We start from the raw sequence: 17,988 nt of genomic DNA on the forward strand, positions 1-17,988 counted from the left end.
GGGTTGGGAAATTTGGTGGGGAGGGGGAAAGAGGGGGAGCAGTGGCAGTTAATTTTGCCACCCCCCCCGCCACTGCCAAAATCCCAAGGCACTGCATGGCTGGATTGGGGCTGGGCCACCCTACTCTGCCTGCCTGACTAGTTTGGGGTCAAGCCATGTCCTTCCCATGGGGCTGGGCCATGGCGCCTCCCCATGGAGCTGGATCAGGGCTGGTCATGCTCCCTCCTCTCTGGTAGGGCCAGGTTTCAGCTGGACCAAGCTCCCTTCTCTCTCATGGTTGGACTGGGGCTGGGCTGCTCCCTACCCCCGTCCCCCTCCATACAGCTGGCTGGGTCCCTGCTGTGTCTACTCCAGCACCAGCATTGCATTGGGTCTGTTAGCGGGATTCAGCCCACACTTCTAAGTCTTTCATCTACTTGGCTGAACCAATTTAGATTGGGCCCACTGTTTTCAGCTCAATTTACACCCCTTGAATGTCTGCACACATGGCATTTAGATTGATCTAGCCTAGTTTAAGTCCATCTAAATGCACCATCTGCAGATATCCTCAAGGTTTTACTATGTTACAGACTATCCCAGTCTCTACCTCAGAGACTAACTGGTTCAGACAGGCTTTTGTAGGTAACAATCTATGTGGTCAGGTATGGCAGGTAGCATCTGAGGTCAGCAGCCTGTGGCCTGCAGGCTGAAACCAGTGTGCAGAGCTACTGGATCTGGTCTGTAGACCTGTGTGGGTTTTGGCAGTGTTTGGTAACCGGGGCTTTGCTTGTGCCAGGGCCAGGTAGTAGGGAGAAACAGCAGAGATGGCAGCAGCTGTGTCCTAGCATCAGCCCACCTCAGACCTGAGTTGGGTCATTTCATAAATACACAGCTGACTGCTGGAGTAGGCTGTTGGCTATAAAAGCTGTAAGGTGCCACCTTGCCCTGCTTTCTACCTGACTTCAGGCTAATGCAGCTAACCACCTCCCCAAGCTTTTACCATAGTTCATACCAAGCTCTGGATGTAATCGCAGTTTCATCTGTATTGCACGTAACTCACACTTACAAGGTGGCCATCATTTTTCCAGCTGAGTTGAGATGGAGCTCAATAAATTTATGAGATGGACTATATGATGTGACTAAACTGCAGTAGGCAAAAGACTAGTTTTTCAGAAGAGCGCCTCATGCAGTGATCTGACCAACTCAACCTAGTATTCTACACAATGTAACCCATCATGGCACAAATCTCAAGATCTTTATTAGGCAAACTCCTGCTCTAGGGATTTTCTTTTTACAGAATAAAATCTGAGTAAAGAGCTCAGAATTGGCACTGGTACAAATGGTCTATTCACTGAGGAATACAGAATTTAATAGCTGGATTTTTTAAAAAAGAGCTACATTTAATTTATAAATGAACATATTTGATTCAAAATAAAAGCAAGTCTTCCTTGCATTTATGAGAACATGAGAAGCTGTTGGTGCTGACTACTTTTTAAAATCTGACCGGAAATGTACATAAATTTTCACAAGTGTTTTTATGATGAAGAAAAATACTCAGTTAATTAAAACAGCACACATAAAATTGGGAAGACACTCAGATCTTGGTATGAACTATGACAAAAACTTGTTTGGAAATTTTCAACTGTTAGATGAGTTGTTTAAATGATGTTTTTAAATACATTTTTAATTTGTAACGTATTTTTCTACTCCATTTGGGAAACAACAGAGGAAATACTTCCGTAGATGGTAGTAATGAAAGACAGTGAAGCTCAGTATTTAATGCGTTCATTGGTATTTTAAAGATTGCAAATTCAAATCGTGCAAGGCAGCAAGTTACTCAATTTTTAGTAAAATTTGTTTACTTAAAGGAGGGTGTGTGGGGGTAAAGTGATCATTAGTTATGCTTTGTGTAGCTGTAGATATTGAAAAAACACCTAACTCTTTCTAAGCTGGCTGCCATTACAAATATGGCAGTCAACCACCAAGGTAACTCAGTAGCATAAGAAGACTATGTTTCTCCAAGTGGGATCCACATACTCTGGAGATGTGCAATGAATTTCTAGAGGTAATGCAAAGGAAGGACCTGGAAGGCAGAAGAACAGAAAGTGGAAATATAAATTGAGGGAAAAAGGAAGAAAAAGGAAAGAATCTTTCATTTAATGTTGCTGGAGGGGTGGTATGTGGTTGTAGTGACATATATATCCATTTTTATTATCTACAGTACGGAATCACAGGCATATACAATAGTATACAAATAATTAGAGAAGGGATGCATGATTAAAATTAATTTGAGAAATGCTGCACTAGTGTCTCCATCCCCTGGATACAGGTTTTAGCCGTGTTAGTCTACAGGCAAAAGAACATTTCTGGGGAACCTATAACAGCTGTCTAGTGTCCTGCGCAATATGAAGTTTCATTTCTACCTGTGAAAAATATTACAATCTCTGCATTCTTCTTTGCTTAAGGAAAGGCGCGTGAGCCCGAAAGCTTTCAAGTAAAGATTTTTCTTTGCAACTATTTAGTTGATCTAATAAAAGATACTTCATCCCCTGGAGAAACAAGAGTCAGTTTTACCATCAGTCATGACAAAGGGAGTGCACAGGGCTGCTACCTGAGCTACTGTGCAGCACAAACCATGGCCAAAGGAGCCAGCAGGGAAACCAATAAGTCACTGTCTTCACTGTAACGTCATGACAGCTCAGTGGTGCTACTACCACAGCCACTGTGTTTATAACTCATACTATTCCCTTTGCAGCAGTCAGCAGCCAAATAAATGAGCTGCCGTGGTATCTGGCAAATCTCAGTTAAGCCAAGTGAGAGGGAGAAACAAAACTGCTTCCTTTGTGTGGGGTTTTTACTTGGCAGCTGTCTGCCAAAAATGGAAGCTTGTAATTGGCAGGTCAGCACCACTGCAAAAATTACCTCCTATCGATAATAGCACTCTTTGAAATCTTTTCCAACTCTCTACCATGGTAGTAGGGAAGGGGGTATGGCTTAATCTGATGGGTTTGCGACCCAGGTTACAGACATCCTTAACATTCCAGTTGGAGAAATGTTATCCACATTCCCACATCTCAAAATCCACATCTGAATGTTACAGCCTAAGCCCCCTTACCACATTTTGAAGGAGCTCCTTTCATTAAAAGAGAGGCCAGGCACCAGATCCTGCCCAGGGAAGGAAAGTGATCCAGGGCTGCCTGTGCCTTTGGCTGGCTAAGTGTTTGTTTGGTGGCCTGTGTGTGTTTGGGGTGTGTGCTCTGAGAAGCTGGGAGTGTTGCTAGCTGAGTGATTGTTGACTGCTGAGTGATTGCTGCCTGTCCCTGAGCGACAAGGGAGCAAGCAAACAGGAGCAGCAAACAGGGTAAACGGTTTGCAGGCAGTTCCCTGGTCAGTTTGCAGGTCAGTTCCCCGCACCCTCTTTGAAGAGAGAGACTTTCAGCTTGGTGTCAGGAAGCAGGGGAAGAGGAACCCTTTGGGGCCAAGGAACAGAAAACAGGCCAGCTTCCACGCAAGTTCACTAGGGAAGGTGTCCTTGGAAGAAGGGCAGTAAGAGAGAAAAGGCAGATTAAGAGACCCAGGGAAATAGCTGGAGGACGTTGCAATGCCAAAGCCACTGCCACCGCCTCTGCTTGCACCTGTGAGGTTTCTGTCCAGGCAGGACCGCTCACCATCGACACTTCCACCCAGGTCCGAGTTTGGCATTGTGGGGACTGTGGTTTGCAGGTCCCTTCCAGGGATGGCCAGACCAGGGTGTGCCTGCAATGCGAGCAGTGTCTCCTGGTGTTGCCTGGGAACAGGCAAGGGAGCTACAGGAGGAGGTGTTGAGGCTCTGAAGCATCCTCTGCCACAAGGAGTTCATTGATTCAGTGCTGGAGGAGACCTCTGGGACTGTGGAGGAAGAACTGCCCGAGGCAGTGCTAGAGAAGGGAGAGGACATGGACTCCCAGGAGGGCGGAAGCTGGAAGCTTGTGATCTCTGGCAGCAAGCAGAAATCTTCATCTCTACATGCAGCAGTTCATCTAGAGAATAGATACAGAGCCCTAGCACCATTGGTGGGGGAGGGCAGCCCATGCCCTCACCAAAGTGAGCAGGATTGAGACCGCTGCCACCAAGAAGCAGCAACGGGTGGTAGTGGTTGGAGACTCCCTTCTGCAGGGGATGGAGGGAAACATCTGCTGATCTGACCTGTTGTCTCAGGAAGTCTGCTGCTTGCGGACCCATATCCAAGGTGTCACAGAAGGATTACCAAGACTCATCCGGCCCTTTGACTACTACTACCCTATGCTTCTCATCCATGAGTGCAGCAGTGATACTGCCAGGAGAGACCTGAGCAGATCAAAACTGACTACAGGGCTCTGGGTGCAAGGGTGAATGGGATGGGGGCTCTTCAGTTCTTCTGGTCAAGGGCCTGGCCAGGAGTGGGTGCATCCTGCAGATCAATACCTGGCTGTGCAGGTGGTGTTGCCAGCAGGGCTTTGGCTTCTTGGACCATGGGATGATGTTCCAAGAAGAAGGATTGCTAGGAAGAGATGGGATCCATCTGACAGAAGAACATCTTCACAGACTGACTCGCTAACCTAGTGAGAAGGGCTTTAAATTAGGTTCACTGGGGGATGGAGACCAAAGCCCTGAGGTAAGTGGGGAATGAGTGATCTGGAGGAAGAGCAAACAGGAGGGGGGCAACAAGGGAGATGTTTTCATTCTTCCTGAGAAATCTAGGCAATCGACTAGTTACCTTAGGTACCTGTACACAAGTGCATGGGGCCTGGGAAACAAGGAAGAAGATTTAGAAGGCCTTGCACAATCATGGCACTATGACCCGATCAGAATAACAGAGACTTGGTGGGAGCTTGCATGACTGGAGCACTGTCATGGATAGGAATAAGCTGTTTAGGAAGGACAGATGGGAGAGGAGGAGGAGTTGCACTTCATGTAAGAGATCTGTATGATTGCTCAGTGCTCCAGTATGAAACTGGAGATAGGCCTGTTGAGAGTCTCTGGGTTAGGGTCAGAGGGGAGAGCAACAAGGGTGATGTTGTGGTGGGGATCTGCTATAGACCACCAGATCAGGAAGAAGTGGTGGATGAGGCCTTCTTCAAACAGCTAGTGGAAGTTTCCTAAACACAGGCCCTGGTTCTCATGGGGGACTTCAATCACCCTGACATCTGCTGGGAGGGCAATACAGTGGTGCACAGACAATCCAGGAAATTTTTGGAGGGTGTTAGGGAAAACTTCCTGGTTCAAATGCTGGAGCGGTTAACTAGGAGCCATGCTCTTCTAGACCTGCTGCTCACAAGCAGGGAAGAATTGGTGGAGGATGTAGTAGTGGATGGCAATTTGGGCAGCAGCAATCATGACATGATTGAGTTCAGGATCCTGAGGAAAGGAAGGATGGAGAGCAGCAGAGTAAGGACCTTGGATTTCAAGCAGGCTTCGACTCGCTTAGGGAACTCATGGATGGGCTGGATCCCCTGGGAGGCCAGTCTGACGGGGAGAGGAGTTCAGGAGAGCTGGCTGTACCTGAAAGAAGCCTTATTGAGAGTGCAGGAACAAACTGTCCTGATGCTGAGGAAGACTAGCAAGTATGGCAGAGACCAGCTTGGCTTAGCAGGGAATTCTTCAGTAAACTAAATCACAAAAAGTAAGCTTATAAGAAGTGGAAAGTTGGACAAAGAACTTGGGAGGATAGAATAGCACTGCTTGGGCATGCAGGGATAAAGTCTGGAAGGCCAGAGTGCAATTGCAGCTAGCAAGGGATGTGAAGGTTAACAAGAAAGGTTTCTACAACTAAGTCAGTAACAAGTGGAGGATCAGGGAAAGTGTGGGTCCCTTACTGAATGGGGGAGGCAACCTTGTGACAGAGGATGCAGAAAAGGCTTAAGTGCTTAATACCTTTTTCACCTCCATCTTCACAGGCAAGGACAGCTCCCAGCCTACTGCACTGGGCAGCACAATTTGGGGAGGAGGTGAGCAGCCAACAGTGGTGGAAGAGTAGGTTAGGGACTCTTTAGAAAAGCTGCACATATACAGGTCCAAGGGGATGCACTTGAGGGTGCTGAAGGAGTTGGCTAATGTGATTGCAGAGCCACTGGTAATTATCTTTGAAAAATCATGGTGCTCAGGAGAGGTCCCAGATGAGTGAAAAAGGGCAAATATAGTGTCCATGTTAATAAAGGGACAAAGAAGGATCCAGGGAACTACAGACCAGTCAGCCTCACCTCAGTCCCTGGAAACATCATGGAGCAGATCCTCAAGGAATCCATTTCTAAGCACTTGGAGGAGAAGAAGGTGATTAGCAACAGTCGGCATGGATTCACCAAAGGCAAGTCATGCCTGACCAACCTGACTTTTTCATTACAGAAAAGATATGAACAAATTGGAGAGACTCCAGTGGAGGGCAACAAAAATGGTTAGGAGAAGATGAGGGAACTGGGCTTACTTAGTTTACAGAAGAGAAGACTGAGGCGGGGATTTAATACCAGTCTTCAACTACCTGAAGAGTAGTTTGAAAGAGGATGGAGCTGGACTGTTCTCAGTGGTGGCAGATGACAGAACAAGGAACAATAGTCTCAGGGTGCAGCAAGAGAAGTTTAAGTTAAATATTAGGAAGACGTTTCTTACTAGGAGGGTAGTGAAACACTGAAGTTGTAGACTCTCCATTCTTGGAAGTTTTTAAGATCTGGCTAGACAACACCTTGGCTGGGATGATCTAGTTGGGGACAGTCCTGCTTTGAGCAGGGGGTTGGACTAGGTGACCCCCTGAGGTCCCTTTGAACCCTAATTTTCAATGGTTCTATGATTACTGGGTCAATGGACCCCTCTACATGTGCAGGAAAAAGTGTGACAGGATGTAATGCATGATGCATACAATTGTATCTCCTGCTGTACCACAAATGCATGGAAAGAGGTGCGACTGTGAGATCACACATTAGATCCCATCACACCTTATTTCTCATGCAGGGGGAGCCCAATCCCAGGCTCCCACTCCCTGGCAAGAAGCAAGCTCCCATAGCTAGGAGCCCCCTTAGTTGAAGAGCTCCCAGCTGTGGGGGCACCCATGCACCCCCACGGTTGGGAGACAGCAGATGCCACATCCCCCAGTCTTGTGGGTTTCATGCACACTGGGGGGCAGTCACTCCCCCTGGCTGCTGGGACCCTGCTGGATCCCAGCATCTGTAGCTGCAGGACTCTGGGTCCCTGTACACCTGGGACCCAGAGTGGCAGCTGCTGGGGCTGAGCGTCTCCTCAGTTACAGGACTTCCAGCCCCAGCTAGGCATGGTGCACCCCTGCAGCTGGGACCCTTGTCAGCTCCTGGGGCTCCCAGATGCAGGGCAGACCCTGCTACATGTGCAAATTAAAGCTCGAACGCAACTAGTTATAAAGTTATAGCTATAGCTAGTTATAGCTTTTTATTTTGTGATAGGTAATTTGTAGGAGTGTGGAAAGTGGGCCCTATTCGATTCAGATTCGGCACAAATCAGGGACAGTGATTTGATTCGTTGATTTGGATCCCTGTCCCTGATTTGATTCTGCTGAATCTGAATCTGAAAATTTGATGTTGATTTGGAGAATCATTGATTCAGACATAGACACAGCTTTAAATGTTTTTTCTACATACCTCTAGGTAGCAGGGGCTCATGAGTGCTGTGATGCTGGGGTGCACGGAGTGTCCCACAGAAGTGCGGGGGGGCTCCCCAGCATGTTCAGCAGACCTGGAAGTGGACCAGAAGCACTTCCGCTAATTTTCTGCTGTACATTTGCAAGTGTCTCTTTTCCTAAAGCCTCAGCAAGGCTGTATATTTTCACAAATAATACCCTGGAACTCACTATGAAAAGACTCTTCATCAGAAGAGTCTGAATCTCCGAATCAGTTGGGAGGGTTCTGATTCAGGGATCGAAGCTTCACACAGCCCTAGTACTTTGCATGTGTAGCTGGTCTCCAGCTAATTGCACAATACCTGTAATGTGTAGAGGGGCCAGTATGTTTTGTAAAACAATACCAACACCCCACTTATTTCATGCAGAAAAGAGGAAAACAGTGGTGAAAAGACCATCTGGTACTGATATTAATGCCAACAGTGAGAGGCCTTTCAGAAAACCCTTTGACAGAATTGGTACTGACACAGAAAGTAAGTGAAGTCTGCAAAACACACACATGCGAGATCCCTTGCCATCTGATGAACACAAAGGGACACACTGTGTCTTCTGGCACAGCAGCAATTAGAGCTGTGAAAGCTTATCGAATAGTAGACACTGACAACCATACCACACCCTCAAAAGCACAATTCCCTCCCTGTCTCTCCTTTGCTCCAGGGCAATAGTAAAAAATTCTTGCCTGATATGAGCAACATACACCTCTACTCTGTGCCAGCTCAATTATGCTAGATAGTAGGTTAGGGGGAAGAGGAAAACCTTGACTCTGCACAGTCTCAAGTTCCCTCTTGTCCCTTTTCCCACTTGGCTTGGGAAAGGAATATGCCGGGATGGAAGCACCTGCAGGCAGATCCAATATACCTGACCCAAGGACCCAGTCGTTTATACAGGTACCTGACAGAGGTTCAGAGAGATGTTTCCCTCTTTCCCTTTTGTCCCACAGGCAGATGCACAGTCCAGTTCAAATCTATCACTAAAGATGCCATAAATAATCATCTATTGAATAGCATGAGCTCAGTCAGTGCTTATGTTGCAGCCTCACTCCTGAAAGCATCACTATCACTGGTGACTTCGAGGGATGGTAAACATGGTATTAGGAAGAACAGGCAACCTCTCAGTTCAACTCTAACGAGTCTATCTAGCATATCATGCAGATTAAATACAGAGCGCTTCAAGATCAATTATAGAACGCTACATTGTGATACCCTTACACATATCAACCCTAGCTTTCCTCTGCTCTAAAAATTTGGAGTACTTTAATGTTATGCCATTTTACATCATTTAAGAATCTGATCAAGTAATACCTTACCTCCTGAATAGTCCCCATAAAATAGGAACATAAGACATAGCATTATGGAGTTCAGTTCTCTTATCTCAGGCAACCAGATCACATAATCCCATTCACAAACTTAGCTATCTCCACCTTGATCTGGTTGGGTTGTTTGCTCACACTCCTATTTGTAGAGTAAGTACAGATATGAATGAGAACTTGTCCTGAAGTAATGCTATTTTTTTATTTCTCTAAAGTAAAAAAGATCAACTCCCCGTTCCTTAATACTCTTTTTCTTTGGCATAATTTGGAAACAAGAATTATCTCTCCATTTGAGCTGAGTTCAGGTGGTTTGGCTTTGCACGGTCATTTACTATATATGTGTAAAGACATAAACGTGCTTTCCACCCATGCATACAGACTTGCACATACACAGTGGAAACTGTCAGAACTGTGGAGAGTATTTGATCATAGATCAATAATGTACTCACACAAGGGAAGGCTCTTAAAGGATGAATGAAACAAAAAAAAAGTGGAGTGGCATTATATTCACATTGCCTGATGAGTCAAAATAAACTCTTCCATATGTGAATGGTTCAAATTCTGACCTGAAGTTTGCATTTGTACACATCTGGAGAAACTCCACTTACTTCAAGGTTATGTCCTTGCTGCTAAGAAAATATGTATTTTTACACTGAAACAGAATAAAAGAGAAAGACATTTGATGTAAAATCCTAGTGTGGACATGCTGTAATTTTCACATAATTTCAGCTAGTTGGTTCCCCCTGTGAGAGATGTACCAACAGCAAGATAAAATCTACAATGTCTTCTCTCCTGCTAGGGTTTTACACCAAATGTGTATCTCATGTTAGGTATTCCAATATAGCTATTCCAATATGTCCTCCTACAGTGAAGGCTTGGTTCAAGAATTACTGTGCAACTGTCGAAATGACAGGAAAATATTCCCCAGAAGTAGCAGAGTGATTGTGTTTACCTTAGTAACAAATACCTAGTTTCAACCTGTGACTTTGTGTTATTGAGCATCCTAGTAAAGAAACTATAGTGATCCATGAGTTCAGAGAAATAATTTCAACCAGAGTACAATGAGTATTTTTATGTTTTAGTGAGCCTGTTGCTTTCTTTTATGTAGGACTCTGTATCCTGTGTGGAACATTAACAGTGACCTAAAGGCTGGTAAATACCATTAGATTAATAGCTTTGTTTTTTAATAATATTCATATTGTAAATTTAAAGCTTTTGGCAGAATTAACCACAATTTTTTCAGTTATTTCCTCATTTCTGCAAAGAATCTCAATAGCCCTCCTCACATACCTAGTGACATGTGCCTCCCATATGCACTTTCTTCCCTTTAAAAAAGCAAAAAAAGAGATTGCTGTGATTTATAAGAAAACTATTACCACATTCTTGTCATTTTTAAATTGTGTCACAAATATTGACATGATTGAAATAAACATGACATACGGAAACATTTAGTGCAAGTCAGGGTTTAAAGTTTGGTCTCCTTCCCAGAGTCTGGATGTGGACCTTTGGTTCTGACCTAGTTTGTTTCAGTATACTAGCTTGATCTATCCTGCTATATATAATTCTCCATATAGAAATATTTTATTTGCCAGATAATTTCCAGATTTAAGCAATTAGTATTCAACAGACCAATTTTAACACCTCTTATCCCCGTGAGGTGTTAATCTGCTTTTTAACAAGGCTGTTAGCATATCCTTTGACCAATGCTGATGTCCCTCTCAAAGCTGTATTCAGTGTAATACCAGAAATAGAGAAGAACAACAAAATATACCTGTTGCTGAAAGCGCCAGCAAACCAGACAACGGCCCAAGTTCACTGTGCGGTAACAAAAACCTAAATGTGTGGGGTTAAGACAATATCAGGGCTAGGGACAGAAGTTACATGTAAACAGATTTAAGTGATCAGAAACTGTTTTAAACCTGTAACGGAACAGAAGTTTAGTGCAAAATGGTTGAAACTGGTTTAAGATAAACCTGGTTAAATGTAGTATCAGACTTAACTGATTTGGGTCAAGCCAGTTTATGAAACTTCTGTCCCAGACCCCTTCCTGGTTTAAGTTAAATCAGAGTCTCCCAGCATGCTTTTCATTCCTGGGCTGTGCTGTGCTGTCTGCTCCAGAAGAAGGGTTGTGAGGAAGGGAGGCAGGGACTACCCCCGACAAACCATGGCTTGTGTCTGGGGCCAGGGAGAGGAGGTTAAACCTCACCTTCCCCTGGCTATACCCAGCTTCCCTGGAGTACAAAGCTGCCCTGCCCTGCTAAACTTACTGAAAGCTACTGCTGGCTGCAACTGTGGACTACAAATCCCAGAGGCACCTGGAAGGAGGAAGAGGAAGTGATGAGCAACCCTGCAGAGTCCTGTGTCTGTGATTCTGGACTGCAAATCCTAGAGACCTCAAGGGCATCAGGAAGAGGAAGTGAACACACAGCTGATGCTGGCTACATGCAGACAGCTGTGCTCTAGCACCCCCAACCTCTGGCCTGAGCCACTGCAGGCATGTGGCTGCATTTCCTGAATCAAAAGTGAATTTGTGTCCAGTTGTTTCTCAGTTGAATCCCTGCTGCAAAGACTGAATCAATTCAGCCTTGGGCTTTTTGACTGTCTGTACTTAGTTTTGCTCGTGCAAAAAATGTCCTGGTTGCAGAAAGGGTCTTATTTCCTATTCAGTTCTAGAATTTCAAAAATAATTTATATAAAATTAAATTAGTTTCATCCCAGTTACAGCCTACAGAACTCTATCAAAAGGTCTTACCTTTCCAAAACAAATTGCCCTAACTTTCTAAAGTGAGATCAAACTAGATTACGTTTGTTTTGTTATTGTTTGTCATTCATGTTATGACACCTGAAGGTTTCAACCAGGATTGGTCCCCAAACAGCTGGGTGCTGAACACACACAGAATAAATGGCTATTGTAACCCAAAGACAGCTATTTATCACTGTTGCATTGATTTCAGCAACAAAAAAGCTGAAATGCATTATTAAACCACCAATCTAATGCTGATTTTACACTGTTATAGCCTCAACATTGCCATGGGAAGTGATACATCACCTTAAACAACCTCAACTGAACAACTACTTAACAGTGTCCAAGACTTGGACTTACCAGCTGATACGTAACACTACATATTACGGCCACTAGGCAGAGCTGTAAAGCTCTAGTTTTAGACCATTTTAATATATGTACTTTCACTAAAGTCTCAAATTTATTTAAATACAGCTATTTATATGTCTGATCTTTGCTGCATTTTCCCACCACAAAATTGCTATCTTTGTGCAATTTCAAAAGAGCTGTGTATGTGCGAGTTCGTGTACATGGCCAAAGTGACAGCAACAAACCTTTCCACTGAACAGAGAAATAGTAAAACAAAATTTTATCCTGAGTCCACATATTTTATGGAAGAAAAAAATAAATGGAAATAAAACCACCACTAAGAGTAATGTACATTTTAGGGTCACACACATCCCAATCTATTCCAAATGGAGAACAATTAGGAAAATAAATGTAATTTTAACACCTCTGTGTGAACATGGAAGATAAAATGAACTGACAAGAACTACAGAAGGTAAACAAAGGACATTTCAAACAGATTAAATTACAAGAATACAAATAAAAAAGAGATTTCTAATATCTGTCTTTTCTACAAAAAAGAAAGATCTAACCCGCTGCTACCAATAGATTAACAACTTAAAGAATACTAATGTACTTGTGTGAAAATATAACCAAATGTATACAACACAATTATTTATATTTTGCGTAACCCTTGTATATGAATGTGTAAATAATTTGTAATGGTTTTCCAATGGGGTAATGAATAAAGAACACATATTCCCTGTCATCTGACAAGGTAAAGACATATTCATTTAGCATGCAGTTTGAATCAAATTTATTTGTTCAGCATAGCACAAATTGTGCCCTATATTTTATTGTGTTTTCCATTGGACTGATTACCCTGCATTAAAATAATTTGCTTTTTAAAAAAAAAGATGTTTAAAGGAAACAATTGTTTGTGTGCAGACTACTCTGCTTTGGAAAAATACAAAAAATAAATGAAAGAAACACACTGCCACGTGATTTTGTGAAATGTTCAAGCTTTGCATTTTGGTGACTTCTAACTTCTTCAGCACTCATTCTGCATTTATAATTCATACTTAACCTATGTGCCACCTCACTGCAATTCACTGGATCCAGCCATAGAGCAACCCCACATGCCAGTGTGTGGGGCTGTGTGGATATCAACAGGTCTGAAATCTGGTGGCAGGGGAGGGGTGGCGGCATTAATTGCTGCAGTTCTGAAAACCATGGCAATTAATGCTGCCACTACTCATGGTTGAACACCACTGATCTACTGGATCTACAGGATGTGGAGATAACAGATTACACCTTAACTACCAGGAAGGGTCGAGCTTCATCTACAGGTAAGAAGATAATCCAGCTCTCATTTAGTTCTTGGCCTCCCTTCTCAAATCATCAGAAGGAAAACAATTGCAGGTTTTGTGATAACGACATCTCTCCAATTAGGAATCAACTGGAGCCCTTCATCATGATTCAAAAGGACACAGAAGCAAAAGGTTCACATCCAAGGACTATTTCCTTCATAAAATGGTTTAAATAGCTTTAGAGAAAGGCTGTTCACTTACTCATTTTAATTCAATATTCAACAGTGACATAGTGAAAACGAAGATGACGGTAAACTCTGAAATGCCCAGGTACATAGAAAAAAATGCAGTAGTTTTCAGCATTTTCTTCAATACTTGTGAAATCATTAGCTGCTAGTTCATACAATAAGGTATACTACAGATGTTTTAAATTGATATTGGACTTGAAAATGAAAATTCAGCTTTTTACTACTTTAGGAAAAAAACCCTCTTTTTACATTTCTCAAAAAAGCCGCTGTTTGCAGCAAAATATAATAGCATCACTATAAAACGTCATGAGCCCATTAGTCCCTTGGCAGTCAGTTCAAAGAATAAGATGGGCTGTTATTTCTTTGTTCCAAGTTAGACTGTTTCACTTTTCGTCTAATAAAAAAGCTGATAAATGCAATTTTCTGCTGTGTATTTGCAAGCGTCTCTTTTCCCAAAGCCTCAGCAAGGCTGTATATTTTCACAAGTAATGCCCTGGAACTCACTATGAAAAGAATCTTTATCTGAAGAGTTTTTAAAGAATGTGCACATCCATACAAATTGTTAAAAAAACCCAACCCAACAACTCCTGTAAATACAAGTAACTGAAAAACTGTATCTGTTGCTATTATACTAGTGGTACATTACGTGGTAGGATAGTTACAATAGTGGACTGGATAACCTCAGCATTAGCAAGGATGGCACAGAATCAGACCAGGAGAAGACAAGCTTCTAATTCATTGCACTGAAATCATGTACAGAAAACTACATACAATTAATCCAACAGGGCACTATTTCTGCAGTGCTGAGCCTACTGTGTACTAGTTTCTGATTCTTTAGGCAAAATAAAATATGGGATAAATGAAAGTTTAGCATATAGAAAAAGTGGTCTATTAATTAGAAATATTAACCCTACTCCTGCAGTACATTTTGTGTAATTATTTATTTTTATGAGATCCTTATTTATTAAAAACATAGGAAGCAATGGCCAGAGTCACCCAGCGGGATTCATTTAGCCCCAGGATCTGGAAAGATGCAAAGACAGTACAAGCCCCAGTTCATTATACTGCATGGCTTTTGTTCCATAAAATCAGAAATTATTTTAGCTACACTTACTAAAAGCAATTGTGAAGTGTGGAAAAAATTTCACATGGTGAACTGAGAAGACTGGAAATACAGTCCATTGGGAAAGCTGTATGGAATATAGGGCTGGAAAGTCCTCACCTTGATCTAAGTGTGGAGGGCAACTTCTGAGACAGCTTAGTTCTCTCCCCTGCTGTCTATTACTTGATTTCTTATGAATTTAATGGTGCTTCATCAGTTTATGCTAGCAAGGGATACGGTTCCCAGGTCTGTTTGTGGACCTCTGTCTTTGCATGGGAATATGAAGTCAGCCACCGAACTGGCAATTTCCTCTCCAACTTTAATGCTGGAGAATATTCTGCAGGTTTGTGGTCCACACAGCCAGGGATGGGGGAACAGTCTGGGAAGACCTCACACCTTGTCTAGTTCCACAAACATTTCACAGAAAACATAATATAGGCTGAGATTGAATTGCCTTTTCCGCACAGCCCCTCTGGCAGGTCTGAGTGCAATCATGCACTGGGGTAGCATGGAGGTACTATAATGTGTGTGTGTTTGTAAGTAAAATCAAAGGTTACATTCTGCAAGTGCTTTTATCATTTGTCTCCTGTGACTGGCCAAGTATAAGGTAAGAAAGGCTAAAAGTTCAAGAAACTAAAACAATGTTTAAAGTGAATTCAGAGCCCAGACAGAACACCCAGAAGTAAGAACACGATTAACTTGCATGTAATGATGTTGAGAATGTGCCCAGAGACCATATTACTTCCACGTTACTCATTTTAGTTTGCAGTGGTTGGAACAAACATTCAAACATCCATATTTAGGGTATGTCTGCACTGCAAACATCAGTAGTGTATAGAAATAGATACTTGTGTTGAAAAATGAGCTAGTTAAGGTATGGGAAGCAGTTTAGCTGTAGCAACACATAATTCTGTGCAATCTAGTTTACCCTGAGAAACTCGACCTGCTCTCCTAAACCTTTCAACGTTTGGTAGGAATTTCAAAATTTACACCAAAAATTCTGTGCAGCTGTAGCAAGGCAGATACTGGTACCTGATCTAGATGGATTAAAGCAGTTTAAGGCAGTCTACAGTGTAAGTCAGTTGAGGTGATCTTTTTGGCAAGTGTACTATAACTGAAGCCCCACACTGTGCCATCCTGATGCCTTTCCCCAGGCAGATCTGCTTTGCTTTCTGCTCCTTGCCCTCTGTGCTGTGTACCATATGCAGAGGCTGCTCTTGCCACTTGCTGTGTGCATACTATGGGTTTGTCACCCTGCTGTAAACACAGCTGTAAATCAGGGCTGTCTAACTTCTGAGCAACTGACTACACCCCCCAGCAGATACCACCTGGATAAGTGCTGTGCAGTATGGGTGCCTTCGCTACAGTGCCATGCTGTAGGCACCTCCTCACTGCGCTGCACTTTGCTGTGCTGTAGACATCCTTACACCACAGGAGAGCCAAGGGATTCAAGGGCCACACAGTTCCATGGGCAGGGGCAGAAAGTAGAAGCTGGAGGTGGGAGGGGGAGCCCAGAGACTTCAGGTAGAAACAGCAGTACGGCGACGGGAGGAAGGCTGCCTGGATTACAAGCCCAGGGGCTGTGACTTAATCCCTCGTGGGCTGCCAGTTGGACACCCTGACTTTAGATAAGCAATACTGTGACATTACTTATGGTCCAAGCATAAATTCACAGTAAAGGTGGGAGAAATCGAAGGTTTATTTGTTAAAAAAATTCACCTCTTAGAAGATGTAAAAGAAGGTAATGCATTCTTATTTGTCCATGCAATTTTACATATGTTATAGGTTTTTTTCTATGGCACTTGCCACTCCAGTATTACAGCCCCTTGTGACTACTAAATACTTTAGCATCTCAGATGGATTTTTATATTAGGAACAATCTTTGAAAAGCATTGGCTGGGAACAGACTTCTTTCCTATTTTCAGAAGTACAAAAAGGACAGTAAGTAGCTTCAGCTGATTCGACAGAGATTCAGCCTGATTCAGTGGCCGAATCTCTGAATTGAGTTGGGAGACCCTTTAATCTCTCCAAATTGAATCAGATCCCTCTGAATTAATTTGGAGAGATTTGGAAAGATTCAGCAATTTGGACATAGACACAGTTTTAAATGTTTTTTCTACATACCTCAAGGTACCAGGTGGCTTGTCAACACTGAGATGCTGGGGTGGATGGAGCATCCTACAGGAGCGCGGGGGGGTGGGGGTTTCCCAGCACGGTCGGCAGCAGACCCAGAAGTGGACCAGAAGCACTTCCACTCCACTTCTGGGTCTGCTGGGGAGTGCGCTTGGAGGCTCCCCACGCTCAGTCCTGGCTTGGCGACTGGTGCCTCCTGGGTCTGGTGGGGCACCCAGGGTCTCCCCATGGCTGATCTCCAGAGTGGGGGTGTGGGGGACCCCCGTGCACTCCCCAGTGGACCTGGAAGTACTTCCAGTCCACTTCCAGGTTCGTCGCCCAGCAAGCAGGGAACCCTGCAAGGGGTGATCGCACACAGCAGCTGCCACCACCACTCCATGCTGCTTTCCCATGGCCAGTTGTATGTCTGCCTCCACAGACTGCTGACAGGTAGCATGCAACTAGCCGGGCTCAAGACCTGTTAGGAGCCCACAGAACCACACATGCGACTCGCCGTGGGAAAGTAGTAGTGGCAGTGTGGGGCGCTGGGCACCGGTGGTGGCAGCACAGGGCAGTGGATGGTGGTGGCAGCATGGGGCAGTGGGTGGCAGCAGATGATGGAGGCAGTGGCAGCAGCAGCTGCATGCGAGTCCCCCCGTGTCCCATTCTGCATCCAGCTGGCCTGGCGGTGCCTGTGTGTCCCACAGAGGGACACTACTGCCCCCCTGGCCCTGCTTCTGGGAGCAGGCACAGAAACACACTCCCTCCTCACCATTCAGACCCTCTGCACCTCACTGCCGCTGCTTGCTTTGAGCACAGCGCGATGGCCACGTGTGTCCCATTGATGGGTGGGCAGCAGTCTGGCCATGAGTCTCCATGCAGCAGGACGCACATAGCGTTACACTGCTCTTGAAGCAGCGGCAGCAAGGCATGGAGACAGAGCAGAGCCCAGCCTGCCCTCACCGCACGCACAGATCGGTGGGGCACATGCCCTCCCTTGGCTCCTCCATGGTGCACACAGCAGTGGGAGCCCATCTGCATGGCTGTAGATATGCTGGTGGACTCCAAGTGTCCCACAGCCTGGCCCAGGCCCCATTCACTCCTGCCTCTGCCCCACCCCTCCTGCACAGTGGGGGTCTGGATCTGCGCCCCCAACTCTTTCTATCTCCCCCACCTTGGCCCTTCCTCCCACATACACTTACTT

General features: G+C 44.4%; 2 long non-coding RNA genes across 2 annotated transcripts in view; one reads left to right on the plus strand and one right to left on the minus strand.

Moving 5' to 3' along the window:
* Positions 1–12,781, plus strand: part of LOC109318808 — a 26,511-nt gene extending 13,730 nt beyond the window's left edge. The window contains exon 2 of the long non-coding RNA XR_002103325.1: positions 11,963–12,781. This is a non-coding gene — a long non-coding RNA (uncharacterized LOC109318808). The remainder of the gene's footprint in view (positions 1–11,962) is intronic.
* A 67-nt stretch (positions 12,782–12,848) lies between these two features.
* The window catches only part of LOC109318807, a 22,767-nt gene continuing 17,627 nt past the window's right edge, over positions 12,849–17,988 (minus strand). Inside the window, exon 3 of the long non-coding RNA XR_002103324.1 lies at positions 12,849–12,859. This is a non-coding gene — a long non-coding RNA (uncharacterized LOC109318807). The remainder of the gene's footprint in view (positions 12,860–17,988) is intronic.

This window comes from Crocodylus porosus, unplaced genomic scaffold, assembly GCF_001723895.1.
Source record: "Crocodylus porosus isolate Cpor-Errol unplaced genomic scaffold, CroPor_comp1, whole genome shotgun sequence".
Classification (NCBI taxonomy): domain Eukaryota; kingdom Metazoa; phylum Chordata; order Crocodylia; family Crocodylidae; genus Crocodylus; species Crocodylus porosus.